A 7094-nucleotide genomic window follows, 5' to 3' on the forward strand; every position below is an offset into this window, starting at 1 on the left:
TCTGTAGTTTTTCTTTCCTTCATTCCTTTCTTAATTTAAGTATTGGGGCAATACTTGTTCTAAATAAGGTCTCTGGTAGAATGTTTTCTTTCTCAAATTTTTGGAACAATTTGTGTAGTACAAGTATTAATTATTCTTTAGAATTTTGATAGAATTTTCATATGAATGTTGAGGAGTCCTTCCTGACCCTCTTTATAGGTTTTTTTTATAACTAATTCTGCTTCCTTTTCAATGATTTACTTAATGAAGATTCAGACCTAGAGACTTTAGTCTCTGTTTCTCCTTGGCATATGTCATGAATTTTACACTTGTTGAATATTTATAGCAATTGTGTAGTTGCAAGTTGGAACTTGAGGGGATACCCATCATTTGCAAAATGGATGAACAAGTTGTAGCATATGATTATGATGGAATACTATTGTGCTGTAAGAAAATATCATGAAGAATGAGTCTTCTGCCCATTTTTTAAAAGCTAGGCAGAACCATAATTTCTCCCTGTAACAATTCATGAATTAAATAAATTCATGTTAAGCTGAAATTTTCTATGTTCCTGGCACCATGTTAAGGTCTGGGAATACAATATTGGGGGGGTTAAATCACATTGGGGCATGGTAGAAAAAGTTCAGACAATAAAGATTAAAGAGATGACTAGATCAGACATTTTCTTTGAAATTAAATATCTGAGAGGAATTAGCTAATTAGTGGAAGGGTAACAGGAAGGAACATTCTTCTGAGGGAAGACATTCAGGGAAGAAGTGAAATTCCAAGAAGTGGACATTTCTATGGCATGGTAGAAAAAGTTGTGCAATTTGTTGGTTCATTGGTAATATTAAGAAAAAAACAATGTTTCACATTATTTTATATGCTTCAACTTGCTCCAGTAAATGGTGTTCCATTTTTTAGGTTATTCTCTATACATCATTATATCTGCTTATGGCTTTTAAGGTGATTTATTTTTATTATCTTCTTGCAATTGATAGCATTTCTAATATTATGTTAAACATTACTGATGATAATTGTCACCTTTTGCCATGTTATTATCTGAAAAAACTTGAACCTTTATATATATATATATTATATATGTATCATTTCTAATTATTCTGGTCTTACTTAGGTCCTTGTCAACTTTCTTATTTATATTTTTATTTAATTTGTCTAAGCCTAAAAGAAACATATTAAGGTATCCCACTAGTTTTATTTAATTGTCCATTTCTCCCTAAGTTTCAATGCTCTTTTCCTTTATGTATTTAATCAGACAATATGAGTCTATTAAATGCCTTCTATGTATCAGGCACTATACTAAATCCTGGAAATACATAGAAAGGTTAAAAGTTATTTCTGGCCTCAAAGAGCTCATAGGTTAATGGGGGAGACAACTTGCCAAAAAAGTACATACAATCTAGCCATAGACAGAATTAATGTGAAATAACCATCAGAGGTAAACACTGTGCTCTGCTGTTCCTTTCAAATATTGTTATTCATCTGTTTCTTAGGATGCCTTTAATCATGATAGTTTCCCTGCTTATCCCTTTTTATTGCATACATTTTTTAACTGTAGCTTTATCCGAAATAATGATTGCTAATCTTGCTTTGGGGGAGTTTACCTGAAGCATAATAGATTCTGCTCCAGGCCCTCATTTTAACTCTCTGAATATTTATGTTTCCAGTGTGTTTCTTGTAAACAACATATTGTTTAATTCTGTTTTTTAATCTATTCTGAAATTCTTTTTATGAATTCATCCCTTTCACTTTAATAGTTTTGATTGCTAATTAAGTATTTCTGTCCCTCTTCTCTTGTACTCTTTAGAGTTCTCCATCATGTTTCCATGGGAAGTATTTTCCTTTTACTTCTAAACCCTCCTCTCCTTTGTCAAGGTAGGCATCATCCTCAAGTCCTCACAATCTCATTGCCCTATTTCCTTCTTCGTTATTTATTTTTAGAGAACAAAATTTATTTTCATTCATCAATCCAATAACAATTAATAGATAAAAACATTATCAAAGATTACATTTGAGACACAAACCTTATTTTCTACAATGGTTTCAGACAGAATACACCTTGAAATTGCTCTCTCTTCATCAGTTTAGCAGAAGGGCAAAAATGCCTTCTCTAAACTGTGAAGCAAATGTTAACACCTAAATGTCTTTTGAATTCCTTACTACTCAAATGTGAAAAAGTAGCATTGCCAGGACTAATATTGTTCAGTTCCTGCCCTGGAGCCCCTGTTTCACCCCAAATCAGAAATTACTTTTGTCGGGCTCCTGCCACAATTAAATCTCTGATGACTTGAAAAGCAGCAATAAAGGAATTTAGCTGAATCTGCTTGCTTGTGTCAACAGTAGGTCTGTGTTCAATGTCTGCCATTTTGATCAGCAAATATATTCAAACTAGAAGTAGAAAGTCAACTCCATGACTAAAAAGGTACATCAGAATATCATGCAAGGTCGAATCCCTCAGGGTTTGCAGTTCCATGATATTCCACTATGCTGTGGTAAAGTCCTAATTCATCAGGAATGTTGGAGATATGAGACTTGCATGAATATCCCATGCCTGTATACACTATCTCCTCTGTCACCTTCCCAAAAGCCATATTTGTGCTCTGCAAAATACTTAGAGCCCTCCCACTTATCACCACTAGAAAATGTGACAAAATTCAGATTTCATTCTGTCTTTGCTTATGTCAACATTATCTCCTTCTATGATATGCTCCAGGCAGGGAATCATTAGCTCAAGAATCAAGTCTAAATTTTGTACCTAGATAGTCCAGGGAGGGGAGGGAACTGTCTTTGACTTATGAGACTTATACATGACACAAAAACTGGTATTTCCGTTATATTTATAAATTATTCTTCTGAAGGCATTCTGACCCCACTGAGTCATGAATCTACCTCATCTGTTCTCAGAAGTTTAAAAACTTTCTTACATATTGTCTTTGTGCTGGAAAAGCCTAGAATTGATCCCCATTCAATATCTATTCCCCAGTCATCAGAAGCATTCAGCTCTAGTTCCAATCAGTTCACCACTTTGTCTTTGTAGGTTTTTTGGCACAGACCAGGATGCTGAGTGTCCTTCCTTGTCCCTGGGGGCGCCTTAGAGAAATAGATGTGGTAATAGATCTTTAATGAGAAATTTTTGAATGGTGATAGAGACTAGGTCATTCAGCATCCATAGTCCATATATCTCAACCCATGACAGATTCTTGATTTTGGACTCAGTCTGCAGCCCCTCATGGGGGTGACTGCTGTACCTCTATATCTGTGCTAACCCTGAGGGGATTGCACAGGAGCAGCTGACCCACCACCTCTCAATTGCCACCATAGCCTTGCTGCTATTGCCTATGTTCTACTTGCCAATACCACTGTAGAATGCTATCTGACTAATGGATGGCTTTTATTATTCACAATTCAGGGATTTGGGAAAGGGGTAAAGGGCAGAGGGATTTTGGGGTGCCCTCTTCTCTATTTCTATGGTGTCCATCACTCGGGTGGGAATCTTTGGGGTTCCCACTCCTAAGCATCTCCCTTCGCCCCTTCTCCTTCAGTTTCTATTTCTATTTCCTATTTCTATCCTTTTCTATAATTGCAAGTCAAACCAGAAAGGGTGTCTCAACAAGGTTGGGTAATGGGAGAAGGAGCCTAAGAGACTGCTCCCAAAATGGAGTCCAAACACTTAGCTAACTCGATGGTTGAAGTTTTGCTGGGTGAGAGGCGATGGGATGCCTTTGACCAAGGAATCAGGGTTTCAATCTCCAAAGAAAGATCCTCAGGAAGCCCTCAGGACTGGATCCAAGCTGAGATGTTCTCCTCCTCCCTCTCTCAGTCCTCTGCCTGAAGTCCTCTCCTCTCCTTCTTCCCTCAGAGAATTTCCCAGCATCCTCTCTGGTCTCAAATGACACCAACTGTCAGCCACTCCTTCTCTGGCTCCTTTTGCCCCATCCCCCTTTGCACAAATTCCATCCTTACACAAAGAGCTATCAATTTCACCTTTCCAACAGGTGTCCAATATACCCCCTTGCCTCCTCTGATACTGCCAGCACCCTGGTTCAGGTCATCATCTCCTCACAGCTTGATTACTCCAGCAGGCTCCTGGTGGGTTGTGTCTGCTTCCTTCAAGACTCTCCTGGCTCCAATCATCCTCCATTCAGAACCTAAAGTGATTTTCTCAACCATAAAATTTGGGAAGATAATCTTGGAGTGGATGGATGAATTCATGACTAATTCTCTATTGTTTCTTTTACATCATTCCCTGCTAGTACATTTTTAAAGCTTCACTGGGGCGTTTGTGACAGATCTGGACTCCAGTAGGTCCTAAACAACATCTTTCCATAATTTTCCTGTGTGAATTGTTCTTTACATCAGTGTGCTCTGTGTGTGTGTGTGTGTGTGTGTGTGTGTGTGTGTATTTTAAAGCACAGTCTTCTATACGGACATCAAGTAGTCTAGCATTTTCACTAAACTTACCTCTATTTTGCATGTTTGCAGTGTATGAATAAACAATAAATGTAGAACTTATTCAAAAGTTTTATAATATCCCACGAAGGCAATGTAATTATCATGACTCTTTAGGAAAATTTTCTTAATAATCACCAATCAATAATAAGTTATAATGCCTGAGAATTTTTGGCACACTATCTACATTTTTAGTCAATGTATTGTATTCTTGTGTTTATAGATATTTTTTGTGATCTAAGATGCAAATTACTTGTCTAAAATATGTTGAAAATTAACATTCATTTGGAGAGTTTGCCAGTATTCTCATCTTTTGGCACTACACATATGATGCCTTCTGTTTAAGGCAATGATCTCCTAATTGATTTTCCTTCCTCATATTTCTTTCCAACTCTAGTCCATGTTCCACACAGCTAATGAAATTATTTTTCTTAAGTTCAGATCTAACCATAACATTCACTAGTCTAATGACTCCCCACTACTTGTAGGTTAAAATAAAAACTCCTATTTTAAAATCCCTTCCCAACCTGAAAATAAACTAATATTTCCAGCCTCATAATTTTACTCTCTTCATACAATCTGAGGCTGAACCAAGCCAACTTTATCTCTTTTTTTTCATAATTTGTGTTCTATTTCCTTTTTGTGTCATAATTCAATGCCTAGAATGTGTTCCCTTCTATCTCCCCTAGAATCCCTTTCCTGAAAATGCTCACTGACTGGTTGAATTATTAAGGTCTTTCTGGTAACCCTTTAAAAGTAATAACGTTCCATTTTCCCAACATTTGACCTTTTTCCCTCTAACGTTTCTTGACAACATGCCTCAGAGTATCTTTAAAAACATGTTGTCTCCAATATAAATTTGTGCTAATATGTTTATGTATGTAAATTTCTTCTGTTTCTATTTGTATGTAGGTATAGGTGTATGTATTTTTATTATATATATATATATGTATATATAGTCAAATTCATATGTTCTTAGAAAATTCATTGAAGACACTATTTCTATTTCTTCATATATCACAAACACCCAACACTGAAGTATTTCTAGTATCATAAATTATGAACACATATAAGATACTTAATAAATGCTGCTTCTCTTCCCTCTGCACCTTCCTCAGATTCTGCATGTGAGTGAAATTAGTGACAAAGGAATGCATGTATATAGCAATCTGTAATACTGGAACATGTAGATTCTGGTATGACATTGAATTCTCTAGATGATTTGAAGAAACTCATTCTATTTCTTTAGACTTCAGTTTCCATGTTTGCTAAAAAACAAGGTGAGATTAGAAAATGTTGAATGCATCTCCTAGTTTGCTTTGCTTTGCTTTATGTTTTATGAGCTCAGGAACAAGGTAAATTTTTAGAGTAAAGATCCTAGGCCCAGTCACATACAGCAACAGGCACTTCAAATAGTAACTATAATCCTTAAACAAAGGAGAAAGTGCACCAATGCTTCTTATGGAAGAAGCAGTCAGTCTTGCACTGGTCTTTTCAGGCAGCCATGTGCACACAGAGAATAATCCACCAGCCAATAGTGTCATCTTTGAATTTGAAGGACAACAGTGTGGACAATTTCTTGGCCTCTCCAATAGTGTTTTCTCAGAGCACAGACTGCCTTTCATATGCTTACTTACCTTTACATTTGAATCTGAATCCCATTGTAGCATTTCAGCAAGTTGTCTATTATTGGGGAATCTGAAACATAAATTTGCTTTTCTTTATACAAAACAGTGATTCTGCTCTGACAACCAGAAAATAGCCCTCTTTGAGCAATACATTTTCTTTTGAATTATATGTAATACCCTTGAGCCCTATATTCTTTGTTCCCTACCATAAAAAGAAGTTTGAAAAATGAATTGTAATATCCATGATTGAGTGGCAGGAATTAGAAAATAAAGAGACAATATCTCATAAATACTAGTTGTCTAGTACCTGAAAAAGAAATAAAATTCTGACCTCCAATCACATTTTTAGCTATTAACAAAGAAGCCTATGTTTTTGCTTTGTCTTTACACTTTACCATATCTCCCAAATGAGTTTAAATTGATTTGAAAGGGAAGCTTTAATAAAGATGAATCTAAAGATTCCACAATAAATTTCTAATATGTTATGGTATGAATCCAATTCATATCTGATGAAATGAAAAGCAGAAATATATGAGTCAAATACAAAAATTCCCATTGTCAATGAAAATAAATGGTGGTGATTTTTTTTAATAGAGAGAAGATTTTAGAAAAGTGCAGATAAAGATTACAATAGAAGAGGTATTTATTTTCCTTTTGGTTACCTCAATTTATAAAATCTCTCAATATCCAGTGTATTCCATAATTGCACCATCTGTCTCAACTAAAGATCAAATGCAGGTTTAAATTGAAATGAAACATATTTCTTTCTTTTACTTTTGTCCCAAATGAAATGCCATTTGAAATGACTACTGAATTCAAAAATAATCATTAAAAATCTTATTGGAGAAAATGCAAGACTATCAAATTGAAATGATTTCTGTAGTACTTTTCAATAGAAGAAATTAAAAGAAGTTTCTCAGTAGGAAATTCATTACCATTCCCTATAAATATGATTTCAACTATCCAGAGAAACTGAAATAACAAAATAACTACTAATAAATTGTGAAAAGTTTTATT

General features: G+C 35.1%; 1 pseudogene; it reads right to left on the reverse strand.

Moving 5' to 3' along the window:
* Positions 1-2245: 2245 nt before the first annotated feature.
* On the reverse strand, positions 2246-4141 carry LOC123253790 (annotated as a pseudogene).
* Positions 4142-7094: the final 2953 nt, after the last annotated feature.

The sequence above is a fragment of the Gracilinanus agilis genome, chromosome 1 (genome assembly GCF_016433145.1).
Source record: "Gracilinanus agilis isolate LMUSP501 chromosome 1, AgileGrace, whole genome shotgun sequence".
NCBI classification, from domain to species: domain Eukaryota; kingdom Metazoa; phylum Chordata; class Mammalia; order Didelphimorphia; family Didelphidae; genus Gracilinanus; species Gracilinanus agilis.